We start from the raw sequence: 21,171 nt of genomic DNA, 5'->3' as shown, positions 1-21,171 counted from the left end.
GAGCGTAATCAGAATGTTGTTTACTGTTATGTGAATGCCTCCTGTAGTCCTGTTCAAGTTAAAAGGTGAGCCTCCAAAGCAACTGATATAAAAAAACTTAATAAATTGCAAACAAAATACATTATTAATTTTAGAATCCTAAAAATCTTAAAACTCCAAATAACAAAGTCTATAAGCTAGTTAAAGGCATATCTGTTTTAGTTGCTGGATAAAAAGTCATGAGTAAAAATAATATACAAAGACCAAAAATATTAAAAGTTAGATTGATTAAACATTAGTTGTAGGTTGTTTTTTGCATGATTCATATTGGGAAATTCTCTAAGAGGTATATGTGGCATATAGACATTTTTTTTAGTATATAATAATTTAATAAAAAAGTCTTTTACTTATTTATTTATTTTTTATTGTTAACTTTTCTTTTAAATTTCAATTTTTTTATATATATAATGTGGTTATCGACGGTCGGGTCAAATTTAATATTTCAAGGAAGCAAACAAAAAATAAATTAGCAAACAATATAAATCAAACTGCCCATATATATACAACCTTGCAACGAGTTCGTACAAATATAAAAAAACAAAGAAATCTAGCTAAGCAGCAGCATCGTCGTTATCGCGTCCAGCTCCCGACGGGCCAGCCCCATCGTCAAAATGTGGTGACGGCAGTCTGTACTCCTCACCACATTGACGGGTGACCTCCCGTCGAGCGAGCCAGTGCACAAGCCCTCGAAGCTCTGCAATATCATGCGCGATGGAGTCGATCCTTTTCATAACGACGACAGGCAAATGCATGGCTCGACATGTACTTGGAACATGCTGCGACGATTTAGACTAATATCAACACGATAATTAAATAAACATTAAGTGATGACAATAAGTAGATGTTAATAATTATTCGAAATAAAACGATATTAAATGATAACAAAGCGTACCTGATCACTTGCCTTTGCCTCTGCCTCTGCCTGGGGCGTCGTCCCCGCCCTCTCTTGGACCTGTGGAGACTGACCCCCCCACCACAAACTGGTCCTAGATCTGCATCTCCATTTCCTCCAATGGTGGAGGCTCGACCGGAGGCAAAGTGACGTAAGGATCGACCCTTAAGTCCTGGAACAACCGGTCGTTGGGGCCATTGGGTCCCTGAAACCGCTGGACGATACGCATGCCAGTGGCACTCATACGGTCTAACTGAGGGGGTGAATCGACTTGATTGACAGAGAATCAAGCTGGATAAAGTAGGCCCCAGACATCGCAATTTGCGTGACGAAGGGGCCACCCAGCAATGACCCTGAAGAGGTAGGTCCCAGCAGAGCCCAGTTGGATCCGCAAGACTCACCTTGAAGAGGGACGACAACCCAAAGACCAACTGGATCCGCAGGACCCACCATGCTCAGAGAGATGAAGACCTTACACGCAGTAAGCCAGCTGTTCCCGCAGGAAAGCCTCGGTACAGCACCCTGCCTGTTCCCGCAGCTATGGGTACAAGCTGAGAAGGAAGGCTACCCGCACTAACAGTAAAGCTACACGCATAAGGCACTAACTCTTAATACTTCAGCAATGTCATCTGAAGAAGGAATGAGCAAGGCGGGAATATTCCCGCCCAAAAGAGCCAGTCCGTATGCTTCTGGAAGATCTTTTGTACTATACCTGCCAAGGTATGGACAAAATAGACAAGATCTGACCAAAGCAGCCCATGAACCAATCACAGGGTGACAGCTCACCGACAATAGTACGAGGAGGAGCATGCTCCAGTACAAAATGTCACTATCAGCCGCTGCCTACCCACCAACCCTCATCGTGGCACGTACATAGCCTGTAGTTGGTGGAAAAGGAATAGTACACAGCCGGCCATGTCACTATCAGCCGCTGCCTACCCACCAACCACCAGCATGGCACGTACGTAGCCCACAGTTGGTGGAAAAGGAATATTATACAGCTGGCTGTACCTGCTTGGAAACCTACCTTCGGCTATAAATACTCCAACACCTTGGAACGGTATCAAGGGATATCATCTGATATTATCTTATCTTCCCTAGCTATTTCTCTCAATATACAATTATATTCAGAGCAATCTAGTCTGATTCTCACGCCGGAGGGTAGTCACAAGGAGGAACCCCCTTCTCAGTGACGAGCTCACGGTGTCTATTTTGCAGGTCATCAGAAGAATAACCATCTTTGCAGGACCTAACCCTCGTGGGAAACATCTACTTAACCCTAAGATTATCCATAATCCGCCGGGGTCACATAGTGTTTCTTCATTGGCGCCATCCATGCATAAAAGCTAGAACTAATTTTTCTCAGTTTTTTCAAAACCTCTGGAAAGATGGTTAAGGTTACTCCGATGCCAAGGCCAACGAGTGACCAAGAAACTCCGGTAACCACAACCCCAGCTACTGGGGGGAACACCGGCGAGTACACAATTTTTACGAACACTACCCCGGTTACCCAAGCCCGGGGGAAGTGCAGTAAACAATCCTTCACTGGGATTCATCGATACCCAGTTGGAGAGACAACAGACGAGGCTACCCCGCCAAATACTTAATCAAGTTAAAGCGTGGGCGGAAGCACGTCAGAAGGAATTCCAAGCTGAGTTGGATGAACGCTTACGTTCACTCCAACAGGCTGACGAATTCGGAAGCACTCGACAACAGCTCAATATGAGCAATGAGTGCGAGTACTTGGACGATGATTGGGAGGAGTCCGACAGTGACGCAAACCCTCGTCATAGGGCGAAAGGGAAGCGCAAGGAAACAGACTTCCAACCGAGAAGGAATTTTGGAGAAACCTTCAAACCAAGGAACGCGGGGGGAAACCCACGTGACTTCTCCAAAACCTTTAGACCAACTGTTGCAAATGCGGGAACGTCCAAGTTTGCAAGGGACATTGCGGAAGCTATCGCCCCGAAGAGTGCCAAACAGATGTCCAACATCGGCACTTATGATGGCATATCCGACCCAGACGATCACTTGAACAGATTCATAGCGGGGGCAACCGTCAGCAACTGGACGGAACCCACGTGGTGTTATATGTTCCAGATGACGCTGGTCGGAGCGGCCAGGGCATGGTTTGATCGTCTACCGGTCCACCACATCTATGATTGGGCGGACTTCCAGCACAAGTTCAGCCAGCACTTCAGTCAACAGAGAAAATATACTGAAGAGCAGTGGACGATCCTCAACTGCGTTAGAGAGGAGGATGAATCTTTGCTAGACTTCATCACTCGCTTCAACTCAAAGAAGCTGAGTCTGGGCACCATAAGCGAAGATCTTGTTCGCGCAGCTTTCATCCAAGGCGCCGAATACCCAGAGCTTATCCGCACATTGACGGGTAAAGACGGCATGCCATCCACATGGGATGCCATCATGACAGCAGCTAAACGCTTCGCGGAAACGGAAAAGCAACTGGGTAGAGATCTTCCCCAGAGCACAAACCTCTACACTCAGAAAACAAGAGAAAACGTCCTTACCGCCCGACAAAACAAAAAGAGGAAGCTTGGTATTTGGCAGTCAAGGGTAAACTTTGACACCTCATCCGGCTCGCACCCTCGGTTAGGCGGAAGGGATAACATGCAGTCGTCGAACCGGAACTCCAGATGGACGCCACTCACCAAAAGCGTCACCGAGATATTTGCCACCGAGAGGCTCCCATGGCCAGAGGCTCCAATAATCCGACAGCGTCTAAACGCTGATCAAAGCAAATCCTGTGACTTCCATAGGACAAAAGGCCACACCACGGAGGAATGCGTATCCTTGAAGGACGTCGTCGAAGCATTCGTCAGAGATGGGAAACTCACTCACCTCGTGGCGCAATGGACGCTAAGCAGGCTAATGCGTGTAGAACCCCAGTTGGGGAAAACACGGATGAAATTGCAGCTTCAATGTTGGAGACTACATACTGCGTAAACAACGAGATTCCGAACCAGGTGCATATCGGCTCGAAAGGCTCGATGACACCCCCATCCCAAGAACATGGAAGGGAGCTCAATTACACAGGCTGCATGTAGATCAATTCCAAACTTGTAAAGAAAAGGCCTAGAGCCACTTCTAATGGAAATGATTCTCCTTATCACATTGACGCTGATGGTCTTACATTTATACTTATGATCTGACCACACTGATATGCCGGTATTCACCGCATAAATAAGTGGGGAAGTAAGTCGTTGCGTGTGGAAGGCGGCAAAACCCGCATAAACATAAAAACGGCAAAAATTTCTAAGGAAAAGATGAGAAAAACCTTCACGCAGGGCAGATATAGGTAAAGTTTGGCCATCCTAAGTGAAAGTGACGGTTTTACCCGCACAATCATGATAGAGGAAGCAAAACTTTAACTTATTATCTACCACGTTGAAAGGTTAACCCATCCAAAGTACTTAGGAAATTGCTAAGTTAAACTAGAATATGCATGAGCAAAACATATAAGGTTTACAAGGCAAGGCATTAACAAAAGATTTATATTTCATAAAAATTCAAGTACTACAAGAATGGCTGGGCACATACCCGCATACAAGAATATAAATCTATACAAAAATAAAAATCTATTCCAACGGTGGAAAGGGATCTAAAGGTTCAAACTTCAGAACCACTCCCTCCAAACCCACTTGAACCCGCACCATCAGTTGGCTGTGGCGGTTCAAGGAAAGCCTTGTATAAAACATTTGGACTTTTAGTCCTTTTTGTTTGTTTATCAATTATATATCAGGTTTCTTCTTCAGGAAGAAACATCTAAACCAGGTTTTCTCTTCAAGAAGAAACATTACTTTAACTATAACCTGTGTGGATGAATAGTATATTTCTTAATCATTAAGAAATACTATTTTAACTATACCCTTTGCATGTAAATGATTACATTTCTTAATCATGAAGAAACAATAATTAACAATAACCATTGCTTATGAAAAGTTATATTATACTTATTAGTGATCAAGGTTCGGGTTCTACTCTTGACTACTGTCTAAGCCATTATTATTATAATAATAATAAAATAATAACTTAATCGGAACCACTACCTCACGCGGGTAGGAGTTAATTGTCTAAGACTGATCAAGCGGCATTTCTACTCTATATCGCGATCTAGCACTCAGATTGTCAGAGCTTTAGAGCTTGGCACGTTCTACGAGGTCGGCACGCTTATCGAGGCAAAACATGTGAAAGTGAAGTGGTTTCGGTGTGAGTTAGAACATGTCATGTGAACCGCCATAAATCGGCTGAGTCATCAGGCATGTTACCACGTGTCCTGTCGTGGTGCCACGTGTCATGCATGCAGAAAACCTACTTCGCGTCGCGAGGAGAATTCTTATCTTGTTGCTTCGCGTCTTGTAGAGTTACTTAATGTCGGTTAAATGTTTTTTGTCTTTCGCGTAGCGTGAAGACCTGAAGCCTGATCCTTCACGTCTTGCGAAGGAAGGAATTTCATATTTTCATTTTCAGTCCTTGCACTATCCAAAAATACTAAATCGGCCCTTGGTGATGCAAGCGTGTGAAGTGCAAAGTGCGCCATCAAAACGTCACATTACGCCCATCGCCCGAGTCCGAGTTCGTGCGCGTGCGCGTCGGGTGCTTCGCACCCTCCGCTAGGACTATGAAGAGTGGTTAGCCACATAATAATATTATTATGGAAACTTGCTTCCTTATAAAGAGCTTCCATTTCTTTTCTTGTTTCCATGTTGGATGAAAGTTCTCTTCTTTATTTCTACCCATGTGGAATGCTTCCATTTTCTTCCATCTTTCCATGTGAGATGAAATTTTCTTACTTTTTTAACATAAGATGTTTATTTTTCTTATTTCATTTTCCCATGACTTATCTTGATAATATTTTTAATCCTTCAACTTTCAAAGTTGGCATATTTGGTCCAAAATAAATATGGGTATTTTTTTTCCAAGATGTTACATTATTATTGTTTCCAATGAACGCGTGTGCGTTAGGCCTGCGAGAAGGTTCCGTAGGAGGCTGAATTTGTGAACAAATGGAGGAACGTTCTTGTCTACTAGCTTGAGCATTCTTGAATTCTGTCTTAGATATTTGTATTAGACTATCCCGTCTTAAAACTTATTCTGTCACAACAACACTTTGGCCACCGTCACGATAGCATCCATGACATAGGCATTCTGTCACGACCAGTCAAACATCTTATAAGATCTTTACTGCAGACATTTTGTCTACAAGCACCTCTCATCATATCCTCGCTAATCCCTCTAATATTTAACCCTTCTTTATTGAAGCGGGTGATGAAATCTTCAGTCGATTCATTATCATGCCTGGCCATATTTAAAGTTTCTGAGGGATCTCATGTATGTTTCTTCCAATGACTACAATGTTGTGAGAATTTCGCCACAAGATCATTCCAACTTTGAATTTGTTCATATGGCAACTTCTCGAACCACTCGCGGGAGGCTCCTGTCCACGTGAGGAAAACTTGCGGCGCCAATAAGGTAAGTTCCATCCGCTTACTCCTCCAACCGCCGTGAAATTAAGGAGATGATGGAAAGGATTAGTCATCCCATCATACTTGCCCAAATTGCTAGGAATTTTCACGTTCAGCGGGAAGGGAACGGTAGCAATCAGCGGGATAAATTTGGATTCTTTTGCAAATGCCGCGGGCCTATTTAGTTTATGAAATCCACCCCCGCGTCGCTATAATATTCAGTGTGTTTTATCATCCACGGCCGGCTAGTTTCTTCTTTACTGTAATTTCGACTATCATCACTTAGGTAACCATCGTTATCATCTCGATATATGTTATCGTGGTAAGCGCGAGAGGCATGAATCCGATCATACGTGTGTTTACAGGATAAACTTCGCTCAACACAAAGACCTCTGCCTTCCCAATGTTCCCCCGAATTTGTCGTAGTCATAACGCTGGCGCCGAGTTGACTTTGGTGTATTGTCAGCGGGGGAGATGGAGAGACAGAAAAAGCGATTCTTCGTACGTCAACGTCCTTGGTGGTACTCGTCCGTGACTCAACGTATGCTCGTATTCGTCAGCAATTTGTTCATGCTCTTGACGTAACCATTCCACAGGAGTTTGCGTCCTTCTTCAATTTGTTCATGTTCATGCTCTTGTACTCATAGAAGCGATTAAGCACTTCCAACACTTGTAATCACTAGTTTTTATTAATATAATTGAGGCAGTGGGATAGTTTCCCTCCGGAGGTTTTTGCCAGAGATCCACTAAGGATCAAGGGTTTTTTCTCGCTAAATCGATGTGTCACCATACCATTTACTTATTAGTTTGGTTACACACTCAAGCATCCTACCTCACATTCAAAGTTTGGTTACTAGATTATGCTTGTGTAATTTTTGACCAAAACAGTTTGGCTCCCACCGTGGGACAGGTGGTGCTTTATACGTTTGATTCCTCAAGTTTGTGATCAATCACTACCTTTTAACCATCACCAATGCCATCACAATCGAAGCAATCGTCGTCTCAAAATAAGCTTGGGGGGTAACATATATTTGTCGGCGGGTATGTTTATGGAAATGCTGACGTGGCGATCAACTATTGGTGGGAGGGTCGCCTTTTGGGCTGCAACACCACCCTCCTGGGCTAAATATCACCCTCTAGCCATGTGTCAAAATCCCCCCCCCCCCCCCCATTTTATAGTCCCTCTAGCATATATGGCCATATGTGTATCCTATTGTCAACTATGGTTGGCCAAGTCTGAATTCAACTCTAACCAACAGCACCCGCACCAACGTGCCACCTTCCTACCTTTAATCCTTCACCAGCAACCAAGCTTTTATTTCATATTCAATAGGATGCAGAACTACTAGAAGCAACTTCAAGTCTTTCTAAACTAACACAACTTAATAACTCACCTAAAGAGTTGAAGCTGTAGAGCAGGTTACGTTCTTTTCTTTCCTTTTCTTTTTGTGCTTTTACTTCAATTTCCTTCAAGTTTCCATAAATAAATTTTAAATTAAGTTATCTATTTATATAACTTGATAAATTTTTTTAAAATATTTATAAGGCAAATCGGATATAAATAATCCCAGCTTTTATGTATAATAATCCCGACTTTAAAAATCACTACCAGCAGTCCTAACTTTTAACTATTTTTGTCTCAATGGACCTCCGTTAAAAAACACTTAACGCCGTTAAGTTTTTTTCTGAGTTTGAAACCGATGTTTTAGGGTTTTTGATCGGAAGAACGATACGATTCAACTAATGTAAAACTTATCACCAAACGGTGATTCAAATGACTTGATTTTTGTTAATTGGAAATTCAAACACCCGAATTGAAACATTGTTTCGTCGCTTGGATCACCGTTTCATGATAAGTTTTACATCAGTCGAATCGTATCGTTTTTCCGATCAAAATCCCTAATACATTGGTTTGAAACTCGGAAAGAAACTTAACAGCGTGAAGTGTTTTTTAACGGATGTCCATTGAGACAAAAATAGTTAAAAGTTGGGACCGCTGATAGTGATTTTTAAAGTTCGGATTATTATCGGCCAAAACACAAAATTTGGGATTATTTATTTCCAATTTGCCTATTTACAAAAACTTTCATATTGGAATTGGTATGATTGTATGAACAGGAAAACGCCATCATCCCATCTCCTTGCCGTTATGGTGCTACCTTTCATTTTTCCCATTCCAAATCATTTGCATACTCTTTTAGGGATACAAAAACACCATCATCTCTTTTTGTAACTTTCAAACCATGAAAATATGCAAGCTTACCCAGATTAGACATCTCAGATTAGACAACCACTTTTCCTTTAAATTCGCATAAGAGTTCCTTTGAAGATCTAGTGTAAATGATATCATCAACATACAAGCATACTATCATGAGATCAGATGTACTAACCTTCTTGGCATAACTTGTTAAATTAAGCTTTTAAATGTAAACAATGCTTTGTAATAATATCGGGTGTTCAACCCCCGTTTTTAATATAAGGTAATATTTTAAATAAGGCCCCCTCTTTCAAAACTAACTATGATATATTTACAAAAGTAGTATCAATAATTGGTCACACGTCTATGCCTCCTAGGGCAAGTGTGAGAAAAGCCCAGAAGCCTTTTCAGCATATCTTATGCTGGTCTATTACTAGAAACTTTATATCTGCATAAGACAATTCAACACAAGTAGTAACTTTAAAACTCTTAATAAAGTTATAAAAGTTTTCGTGAACTAAAATGACAAAATGTAATTAACTAAATCCTCGAGTGAAGAATACGATGAACCACCTTCCTGTAGGCAACGATCTATTTTCCCTTTCATATTTATGATCTCATTTCTAAATCCTAACCCTTCACCTTCCACCATAACCTTCTTTATTGCACTTTCAATTTCTTCCCTTTCAAATTGATTTTCCAATCGCACCCCGATCTTCCGCACGTCATTTACATATCTTGCATTTGAGAGTTGATCACCAAAAAATGGTGAACAAATCATTGGAACCCCTTCACAAATACTTTCAAGTGTCGAATTCCACCCGCTATGAGTCCAGAAACCACCCGTTGCACGATGAGCTAACACGCCTTGTTGTGGAGCCCATTTTACAACATATCCTCTTCCTTCTACAATTCTCTCCCTAAACCCATCTGGCAAAGGTTCAAGCCACTCTGACCCTTCTATAAACCCTGGTCGAATAACCCATAAAAATGGTTGCATGCTATTAGCCAAACCCCATGCGATCTCTAAGAACTGGGATTTGTTAACCTTAACTATACTGCCAAAACTAACATATAACACAGAGTTGGGTGGGTGTTTGTCCAGCCATGAAAGGGATGTTTGGTCTTGTTCTAGGAGGCTGCCTGATGATCCAGAGAAGTACTTGTGAAATGGTCCTATTAGGAAATGTGGGTTCGGGAAATCCTGGCTAAGAGCTTCAAGTTCATGTTCTTCTAGTTCTTTGAATGTGTTCCATATTAGCGCTCGTGCTTGCTTGATTCCTTTGACCATAAGGTCAAGCATTTTTTGCTTACCTTCTGGATCATTATTGACAAACTCTGGCAAATCTTTAACTTTAATTGATTCATGACTCAAAATTGATGGTTCCGACTTTATTTCTACAAATAGAATTAATATTCATTTAGAATGTTATGCGACACATCTTTCGCGTTGTTAGTAACTGGCAGATTTTGTAATTGTTACAATAACTTTCTATCTATTATAAAACAGTGAGGCTAAAACCTAGTTATTGGAAAGAACGAAAAATGTAAACAAATTTAAGCATAAATGACAACTCTTGTGATTTCATTAGTTTAAGGACGAAATCTGAAACTTGCTACATATCTAAAGGACAACTCTTGTGATTTCATTAGTTTAAGGACGGAATCTGAAATCTGCTACATATCTAAAGGACGAAAATAATAAGTTACTTTATGATTAACAATACCAATTCAACTATTTATTTCTGAAATGAACAATTTAGAGTTCCCGACTTCAAGTAATTACAATTTGTCTTTAATAGTTCGTATTCACTGGTTTGAGATGTCCACAAACATAAAATTTAATACAAGCCATACATAACTACTCACATACATTGATGAGTTTATGAGATAAGCATCTAGCTATATTCACGGTTTTTTTTATTTAAAATTTTATTTTTTCCCAAGATAAGCATCTGGCTACACTCAGAAGTCACAACTCCCAAGTCACAAACATAGCTAATGAAGTTGCTAATTTGGTGTTTTCATGATATCATACAAAATTATTATCGGTTATTACTATTTATAATTAGTTTTAATAACGAAAATAAATAAACAGGAAGTGAAAGTTTTTGAAAAATTGGTCTAGTGGTAAAAGGCGCGCCCTTTCAATGTGGAGATGCAGGTTTAATTGTCATTTAGGTCAGTTCGAATGATATATGAGTTAAGGGACGAATCAGGCTTTAATTCCGGGTTCAACCCCAGAGGGGCGAGGGTTACGAATTCCATCCGGTTCCCGCGCAACAGGGGCTACGGTCTCACGGCGGTCGAGGAGTCGGATTTGAACATAGCCCCAAATATATTTAAACCGGGGGATCGAAAAATATTTCAATAAATCCAAAAATTAATATAAGTTTCTTCAGTAGTGAAAGACATGTGGTCGGTGTTTGAAGAACATGAGATAACAAACTTGGGTGTGAGTAGGGACTATGGAGTAAATGATATCATCTCCTATTATTACTTCAGCATTTACACTCTTTTTTGAAACTTGTTTAGGCATGATCAGTGTCAGAACTATAAACTTTTAACTGAAAAGTTGATATACAAATTTCTTTTTCTAACAATAGTTTATACTCTGCAAAATAAAATTTAATAAGGCAAAGGAATAAACAAAATAAGCATCTACAAATTTTTAAACTAATTTAAATCACCTAGTAAAACATATAGTATAACAACAAATTTTATCTAATTCGTTAATATATAGTCGAGAGTATAACAACATTGACTTTGCTACATGCAATTAGTTTTATGGTAGATTAAATTACTAAAACCTCCTATTTTCCTATCATCTTCTTTACATCATTCCATATTTCTACACCATAAATTGCCTGCACATATCTAAAAACTCTGTGAACCATCTAAATATGCCGCAGCCTCCTAATCTCTTACCTAATGTGTACTTCTGAGCCAAAAATCATGGGGCACAACCCCTCCCGCCCTCACTAAATGCCACCCGTAGATTTAAACGTGAGATTCTCTACCGTTCGGAAAAAAGAGAGAAAACCAAACCTTGATCGGAAAGACGGCGGGAACACAAGGAACGAAAAGAGGCGATGCTACTAGTCCGGTGAACAATCCTGGGAAGTTTGAGGGCGTCGGCAACGGCCTGTGTACCGAACCAGTGAGCGTCTGTGATTAAGCATGCAACTCCATCATCATCCTCCTCCTCCGACATCAACCTTTCCAAACACATCCGGATGGGACCCACGAGTTCTTTGTTGATGTAGTTCAGTAAACGCAGGAGGTTTTCCATGCCGGAGAGAGAGTTTATAATATTGTCGCCGGTGCCGGGAATGGGTACGAAGATGAAGCGAGGGTGGTTGGTGGGGTCGGGCGAGTTGAAACGAGTGTGGAGGATAACAATGGAGAAGCCTTTAGAGTGAAGTATGTTTGCCAGTTGAAGCATCGGGCTCAGGTGGCCTTGGAATGGTAACGGCAGCAACACCAACCGCCGCCCGGTACTGTCCATTCGGTTATTTTTGATTGGATTGGATTGGATTGGATTGGATTGGATTGGACAAGATGGAGGTCGTTCTCAAAAGTCAATGCTTATCTTACTAGCATGTATAATATATTTTGTAAGGTTATAATTGGATTTGAATAATAGTGTTGTGTTGATGATTAACACGAATATATAATATAAAATTAGAGAGATCGAGAGATAATTTTCTTTAAATATTCAGAGCTTACATGACTCAAGTCCTGGTACTACAATTTATTTATAAATATTACAATTTCAGGTGAAGTTGGCCTATAAGTGGTTATACGATATGCTTTACCAATGTTTTATGCATAACATGGTGGTACAATTTAAAGCTTATTCTGTACCATCATACCCACTAATGCACCGATCATTTGTCAAGGCTTCTTTCAACCCAGTCCCTTCTGTTGGGTTTCGTAGGCCTTTTGTTGGCCCGATTTGTTATTTGAAGTCCAAAGGGCAGATGGGTGTAGGGTGGCCAATCCGAAGCCCGGCCCGGTTTAGATTTCTTGCATAATAATTTACTAACCCTAGTTCAGTCTCTATATAAACAACATTATGTACTTGTAATCTTTCGTCATTCAATAAAGAATATCTAGTTGCCACCCGTGGATGTAGGTCAGTTTAGACCGAACCACGTTAAATCCTCGTGTTCGTTTATTGCTTTCGTGTGTGTGTTCGGTTTCGTGTTTGAGTTTAATCCTAACAAGTGGTATTTAGAGCTTAGGTTTAGATCACGCGAAGAACACGTTGAACCAGCCGAGTCGCCGCTAAACCATCCAGCCGCCGCCACCCTACTGCGCTAGGGTTCCGCCGCCGCCTACGGTTTTCTGATCGCCGTTAGGGTTTACGCAGTTGTTACGCCGCTACTAAACCCAGCCCGTCGATCTACGTTTTTGTTGGTTGTTGGTTCCATTCGAAAGCTACAGCAGTCGGCAGTTTCCGCCGCTGCCGTTTAGGGTTCCGCCGCGTCGGAGTTTTGCTTGCACCACCGTTCGCCACCACCGGTAATCGCCGTTTGCACCGTCGCTATCCCTTGTTGATTTGCCAATGATCAAAAGATCAAGGACAAAGAAGAAGTGTGTGAACAGGAAGGTTAGATCAAGCCTCATTTTTTTATTTGACCAGGTTGAATAGTGCCTATATTAGGCTTTGAAAAAAAAAGAAAAAGGGAAAATCTGGGCTGTGAACACAAGGAGTAAGTGTGGACCAGAATTTATTACTTTCTTTTTGAGGTTTGGTACATGTTTCTTTTTTAATTTAATTTGGTATTGGCAACAATAATATATATATTGGTATATATATATATATATATATATATATATATATATATATATATATATATTGTTTTGGGTGGAGATCATATTTTGCAAAGTACGAGCCACGAACGTTTGAATCAAGATCCTATTATTTGAATAACCGTTGTCAGGTCAGAAGAAATTGTTTAAAGAAACGGATAATCAGTGTCAACCGCGTTTGTCAGGTTTTATCGTTTCAGTTTAAAGTTTCAGTTTCTGATTTACAGTTCGTATTTCCGCTGCCGTTTAAATAGGTTGATTATTTAACAGAGTTCAGTAGAACAGCCGTTAAGTTCAGGCCCGTGCCATTGCTGTGTCTGTCTCTGTTTTTATCCAGTTTTTCGTTTAGTCATTGTCATGGCAGAAGACGGAAAGGTTTCTATACAGAAGTTTGATGGACAGAAATTTGGTTGGTGGAAGATGCAGATTGAGGCGCTACTTTGTCAGAAAGATTTAGATGTGGTGCTTGAGGATGTAAAACCAGAAAAGATGTCAGAAGCAGATTGGAAGAAGTTAGACAAGAAAGCCAGGGCTTGTATTACTTTGTCGTTGTCGGAAGATGTGGCGTTTAACATTATGAAAGAAACCACAGCACGTGGTATGATAGAAGCACTATCTAACATGTATGAGAAGCCTTCGGCAGCGAATAAAGTCTATCTTATCCGAGAGCTAGTAACAACAAGAATGAAAGAGGGTGGGTCAGTTACAACGCATATCAATAATCTTAATTCGATCTTGTCCCGCTTAGTGTCAGTTGACATTAAGTTTGATGATGAAGTTCAAGGCCTCTTGTTATTATCCTCTTTGCCCGACAGTTGGTCGCAAACAGTGACTGCAGTTTGTAGTTCGTCTACAAATATTACTTTCGATGGGATTCGAGATCTGATTCTGGGAGAAGATTCAAGACGCAGAAGTTCAGGTGAATCATCAGGCAATATGCTAGTCACAGAAGGTAGAGGTAGGGGAAAACAGCGAGGCAGTGGGAGCAGGAAGAGGAGTCAGTCTAAGACTCGTAAGGATATTGAATGTTGGGGTTGTAAAGAGAAAGAACACTTCAGGAATCAGTGTCCGAATGGTAAGAAAGAGGTGAACGTTACAGAAGACGACACAGATGACGGGGTCAGTAGTGATGAGGCTTTGGTTTGTAGTGTTGAGAGTAGCGTTGATGCTTGGGTGATGGATTCTGGTGCATCGTTTCATGCCACTCACTGTAGTGAAACGATGAAGAATCTTAAATTTGGGGATTTTGGAAAGGTTCGACTAGCGAATGATGATATTTTGGAGGTTACGGGTATGGGAGACGTTGATTTGATAACTTCAGCCGGTACTTCTTGGACTTTGAAAGACGTGAGGGTTATTCCAAGTTTGAAGAAACGTTTGATTTCAGTTGGGCAGTTGGATGACCAGAGGCACGATGTTAAGTTCGGGAATGAGCAGTGGAAAGTAGTCAAAGGGAATCTTGTGGTTGCTCGTGGCACGAAAATGGGTTCATTGTATATGGTCGGCATGTCATCGAAAGGAGTGGATCCAGTTTTGGTGAAAGACAAAATCCGGTTCACAGAATCTCGTGGGCAGAAGAAGGTTCGTTTTGCAAGTAACAAACCCAGAGCCAAAGTGAAGATTCAGGATGAACGAGCTAGGAAGGTTAAATCAGTTGGGGGACATCGTGACAGTGGGAGCACAGGTCGTGTTTCAGTTACAGTTCCAGGTCGACAGTGGATTAAGAAAACCGGTATTCCAACTTTAAAAGTCTCTCCAATGAATTACTTGCTGAATATGGAGAGTGTTTGTTCTCAGGTTATCTCAGGATCCGGTAGTTTGTTACAGTGGGAGCCGGTAGGGACAGAGAACGGGTCAGGGGCAGTTTCAGCCGTGACTGACGTGTTGGAGCTCCGGAGAGCTTCAACGGGCCTTCAGGTTAATTGATGAGAAGGCGGTGGCAACTAGAAGAAGTTTAATGTTCAGATTACAGAAGTACAATTAGGAGTGCAGATGAGAGTATTCAAGGCCTCCGAGTGGGAGATTGTTGGGTTTCGTTGGCCTTTTGTTGGCCCGATTTATTATTTGAAGTCCAAAGGGCAGATGGGTGTAGGGTGGCCAGACCGAAGCCCGGCCCGGTTTAGATTTCTTGCATAATAATTTACTAACCCTAGTTCAGTCTCTATATAAACAACATTATGTACTTGTAATATTTCGTCACTCAATAAAGAATATCTAGTTGCCACCCGTGGACGTAGGTCAGTTTAGACCGAACCACGTTAAATCCTCGTGTTCGTTTATTGCTTTCGTGTGTGTGTTCGGTTTCGTGTTTGAGTTTAATCCTAACACCTTCCACCGCCATAACCGCCATCATTATTGATGATAATGTTGCCGAGTTCCGCTTTGGAACCCTAGGTGATGGTGGCGTTGTCTATTGTTTGATTTGTGCAGGGGATGTGTAGTCTAAATGTTTGTTAGTATATTATGTGTGCACCAAGAACAGTTAATAAAGTAAATCCATTTTTCCCGGTGAATCACATATTTGTAGTCTAAATGTTTGTCAATATGTTGTCATTTTGTATTTTATATTTTTAGACTTTGTTTGACTTCGATTAGTGAATATGTTTTATTCAAATTATTAAATTATATTGATCACCATTATGGTTGACGATAAGGAAGCTTTAGCGGTGGAATTGGTTGACAAGAATATGGATACTAATCGGTTTTGCCGGACGACAATATGAAGACTGGAATGGAATTGGTTGATGGTTCAAAATGGGTGAAATTGTAGGCGGAGTGGCACTTCAGATTTATTTGAAGATGGATTTGATGAAACAGCAAGCATTGTTTGTTCTTGAGGAGGTTAGAGCCCTCTTTGTAAATAATCACTGCTATTCTTTTGGTAAATAGCACCTACAGCTTTGTTATTATCAACTATTCTTGATCCGCCGCAAAACATATGTTATGCAGCCCACATAGGTGTAACTAATATGGCTACTATCTAAAAAGCAGACAAGTTTGATGCATATAACTATGTTGGTCAGTTTGATATGTGCAACTAATATGGATGTTACCTCAAATGTTGGCCACTTTCTTAACCTGGTGTAAGACTGTTGCTTTCTACAAGCAAAACAAAAAAGTACACCAGACTCCGTTGTCGCATCGTGATGGGTTAACCAACTAGCTATATTATATATTAAAAGAAACATACGGTGTTTCCTTTCATATATAGTATAATTTTGCACCTTAGTCCTTAAATTTTAGATTATTTCAATGTAGTCCCTCCAAGTTTTAAATTGTTTTAGTTTTGATTCATGGCATTTCTTTTTGCTAAACTTTGTTTACTTTTTACTTTAGCATCTCAAAGTTTTCATGGTTTTAGTATCTATCTTAACATGTGTTTTCCGTCCAATATAGTTTTTTGTTATTACTTATACATTTACGTTATTGATTCTTTGGTAATCTTTAGCATACGATATTTTAAAAACTTTAGTATGCCGTTACAACATGCTCATATTTTTATGTCATGCCGTTAAAACAAAGTTGTATTCGCAACAACTTATGTAAGTTCCGATGAAAACAGAGTTTTTTTCGCAATAGAATTTTTTTTTTGTATTGTAACCACATACCGAGTGTCGGTACCACATCAATGCCGTAATGAGCCGAACCAATACCAACTATTTTGTTGTGCCGAAGTGATATTCGTTACGATGTGTTTGCGTATTCGTGTTTTAATATGCGGGTCTGTTGTCGAATTCCCCGCGCAATGCGCGTCGGGAACACTCTAGTTTACATAATTATGTAATAGATCTTGTATTTATGTGAGTAGTTTTCTATATTAAATGGGATAGTTGTAAGTAATAATGAGAGTATGAGAGAAAAAATGTCAATGTTTATAAGCAAATATGAAGAAACGGTGTTTATCCTTTATACTAATGTTTTTTAAAATGTTATTGTGGGTGAAGAATAGAAAAAGATAATGATAAATGTATAAAAAAAATAATACTTGATCGAAAAGTAGAGGAAAAAATAGTGATCCGTAATATGATTGTAGAGATAGATATTAAGAAGCTATTGGAATGCTCTACTAGGTACTAGGATTGATAATAAGGATTAGCTTTTATAAAGAATGCATGACTTCTTGTATGGCTTTATGCAGTCATCATGCTAAACGCATCTAGCTCTCAGCAATGAAAAGAATGTATCCAAGTCTGCAAGGCCGGCTTCAAGAAGGCGAAAAATTTTTGTTGGGTTTAAACAATTTAATTTTTAAATTGACATATCTGGTTATGATTTGAGTTGTGTAAAAAACTTAGCTTAAACTTATCTCAAATGAGACTAGAACCCGCAACCTTTTGATTGGGAGTTATACCATTTTGCCAATAGACCAAGTTAGTTGTTATATAATTAAGTTTAAACATTAAATATACATATTGTTTTTCATAAAATTACATAAAAAAAATTTCGGGCCTAACGAGGTGTCGGGCCGGGGGCCATCGACCACCCAGCCCCCCCCCCCCCCCCCCCTCCGCCAGGTCCGGCCCTTCTGTGAAGACATTGCTAACTAGGTTTGCATTATATACCACTTGGCTACTTGCTCTCAATGCATTGGTGTTTAAGAAAAAAAAACATAGATTTGCATTGACCTGATGTCAAAACTTGGCCACAAGCCCACAAATACAGACGAGAGTAACCATATTTTTACATGTGCAATGCATTGCTAGAACATGGTTAGTCCCTGTGAAGTGAATTATGACAAATATAAATTGTAGTCATTTAAAATACTTCAAATTCTAAAACAATTTAAAACTAGAAGTATTTATATTTTATTTAAAATTTTTAAATAAGTAATTTGGATAATTATCACTTATTAAATGCAAACAATTTCATGCTAATGTTTTAAAAGATGCATAAAATTATCTATATTAAACAAAGCACACTCATGTGACAGTTTATATCTGAAAAATAATAAGATAGTGCAGATGAAATAAACTTGCATAGTTTTGAGTAGTAAAACAAACATCCAGTTTAATACAAAGTCAAATACTTAAGACATGTAATGCAAGCAATTCCCATAGGAACCAAATCGGCAACACTATGGACTGGAATCACTGCCCCTTTTCAAACCCAATACGAGCCCTACCGGACCCTTCATATCCTTCTCGTGACCCACCCCCACTCGCTCTCATGGTCCCACCACTCCCAATCTTATCAAGCGGTTTCTTCCCGTCGTTGACCTTGGTCAAAAACTGATCCAAACCAAACGGATCATCTTCAAGCGCATCCCTCTCAAACTGAACCGCCCCACCCCTCGACCGGCTCTTCTCACCCGCACCCGTGAACCCCTTAAACCGGTCTGTCTTCCTAATCTTGTCAAGCTGCTCATCAGCCCTACCATACATCTCATCATCAGCGTCCTTCTTTGGCCTGTATAAAGTAGATAAGGTCGGTTGTGCAGTAAATAAGCCTTTATCGTATATATTATATTGATCATCGGTTGCAAAACCCGAGTCCATTCCCTTGTCTTGGTTAAATAACCGCTGGTCATACATGACCTCACCACCACGGCTCAATCCTGCTGAAGCCATACCAAGAGCCACTTTTTCACTAATGTCACGGTCAAAGTCTCGTGTGACCTTACTCTTTTTTCCCATGGCTGCATCTTTAGCTTCCAGCCGTCTTTTTCTCTCACGCTCTCTATGTCTTTCTTCTCGAATTTTCTCTCTCTGGATCCGTTCTTCCCTCTCCTCTTTTGTCTCTCTTGCCTAGTCTTGATCAAGGTCGAGCCCACGTTTATCTTTATGTTCATGTACAGGCATCGTTGGCTCATCGGTGTTCATCATTCTGATATCAGGTACAAATGAGCCTGAACCAGTGACAGTGAGACCGGTACCAGTCCTCTCAAATTGAGCTTTTTGGGCCAATGCGCGTAGCTCTTGCTCTTTTCTTTCTTTTTCTTTCATCACCATTTCTTTTTGAACTTTGGATCTCAATGATACCTCTTCACGAACCTGTTGTTCTGATACATATAGAGCTGCTGAAAACTTTGCAAAGTTATCATTAACTTGAACCTCTTGAAGTCCTCTGCCATTGGCTGCCAAACGCTTACCAAGCGGAATTGTGTACCCTTTAGGATTTTTCGAGTTGGAAATGCAAGGTGGGATTTTCCAATCTTGCTGGTCCTTAACCGTCACGGGTCGTGGTGGCGAGTGCATGATGGGAACAGGGGGTGACCCGTTGGCTTTTGGGACCCGCTTGTATTTATGCTTGGGTGGATCTAACGGATCAACTGCCATTTCCTTCATCCTGATGATTCTTTCTTTGGCACCTGGGTTAAAAGTAGCCGATTGCTGCGACGGTTTGTACCTAATAAGTTTTGAGTCTTGAGATTTAGTTTGAACGTTTTTCGGTTGTGTTGCGCTTAATTTCACGTTTCCATTCTTTTCAAGAGCTTCTTTTGTTTCTTGTGTGACTCTCTCAATCTCCTGTTGTTTCTCATAATCGTCTTCATGTTTTTCTTCATCGTCTTTCAGAATCTTGGGGACGATATCTCTGTGTTGCGAATACACAATCTTTCTAGAATTTTCATTTTGCTTCACTATAGCATCAAAAGTTAAAATTCCCCTGTCATCGACAGTAACAGGTATTGTTTCTGGGCCAAAAATTGAATCTTTTTTCCTACCCATGTCAAGTGGATATTGTGCATAGTGACTCTCGGGAAATGCTCCACCATCACCAAAATCTTGTGGTTTTGATGGCCGGTATTTGAATCTTTCTGGTGCATTATATATTGGGATAGGGTTGGTTTTAACAATATTGGCTGTTTCTTCTTCTGTTGAGGCAGAGTACCTATGCTTGAACCAAGGATCATTTGAATGATCATAGGGTGTAGCGGCAGATGATTTGGCTGGTGGCATTATCTCCTTCAGAACTGTCATTGCTACAAACACCTACAAAAAGAAACATCAAAATAAATCAAACAGATCCTTGTGTAATATCCAATGCTACTGAGATATACAAGTTAAACTCATGATGACTTATATAAACAGCCTAAATAAAGATTTACTGCATCAACAGTACCGCCTAACTAAAGCCTATGTAGTTAAAAACTCAGAGGAACGCGCCTAGGTGCCTTGAGTGCCAGAAAACAGTTTAAAACAGACGAAACAACACTCAAAACGGCCTATGCGCCTTGAGCCTTTAACTACCATAACTCAAACAGCATGAACAGCAGCAGCTCAAACAAACTCAAAAAGATACTACCATCATCATCAACGTACTCAGTAGTCCCACCAATAGCAAAGCTATGGTAGGGTCTAAGGAGGGTAAGATGTAGACAGCCTTACCTCTACCCCATAGGAATAGAGAGGCTGCTTCCGGTGAGACCCCCGGCTCGGTAAAAAGATACTACCACTCATGCATAAATATAGTCACAGATTTTCAAGATAATACCATCATCTGTATATATGTGGCTAATACATAACTAACTATACAAGCGATTCAGCAAATAAATTTGGTATAAAGTAGCAACTTACTAAACCAGCTAAAACAAAACGAGCGCAGGTCAACTCGTTACAAACAGTCAAAACCAAGATTTTTTTCCTATGGGTTCACCTTTTTCCCGTTGTTAAATTTTTCATAACCATACTTTAACACTTTAGTGTTGGGTCGAGGAACATAACAAAATAAACTATTATAATAAATATCGAACACATCACATAATACCTTCTCCATAACCTGGCCTGCTATGATTCATAATA

The 21,171-nt window shown here is 40.3% G+C and overlaps 2 pseudogenes across 1 annotated transcript; both read right to left on the bottom strand.

Annotated features, from left to right (window-relative positions):
• Positions 1-9,131: 9,131 nt before the first annotated feature.
• LOC143592582 (UDP-glycosyltransferase 76B1 pseudogene) lies at positions 9,132-12,122 on the bottom strand (annotated as a pseudogene). Its single transcript, XR_013145948.1, has 2 exons — positions 11,663-12,122; positions 9,132-10,012 (listed from the first exon to the last, which is right to left on the bottom strand). The product of XR_013145948.1 is annotated as a UDP-glycosyltransferase 76B1 pseudogene (transcript).
• A 6,397-nt stretch (positions 12,123-18,519) lies between these two features.
• LOC143592586 (SNW/SKI-interacting protein pseudogene) lies at positions 18,520-20,475 on the bottom strand (annotated as a pseudogene).
• Between the last annotated feature and the right edge of the window lie 696 nt (positions 20,476-21,171).

Source organism: Bidens hawaiensis, unplaced genomic scaffold, assembly GCF_021521415.1.
Source record: "Bidens hawaiensis isolate Kalapana, Puna unplaced genomic scaffold, B.hawaiensis_p1.1 tig00041074_1, whole genome shotgun sequence".
NCBI lineage: Eukaryota > Viridiplantae > Streptophyta > Magnoliopsida > Asterales > Asteraceae > Bidens > Bidens hawaiensis.
Note: the sequence above shows the minus strand (reverse complement) of the source record. Positions and strands in the feature narration are given on the sequence as shown.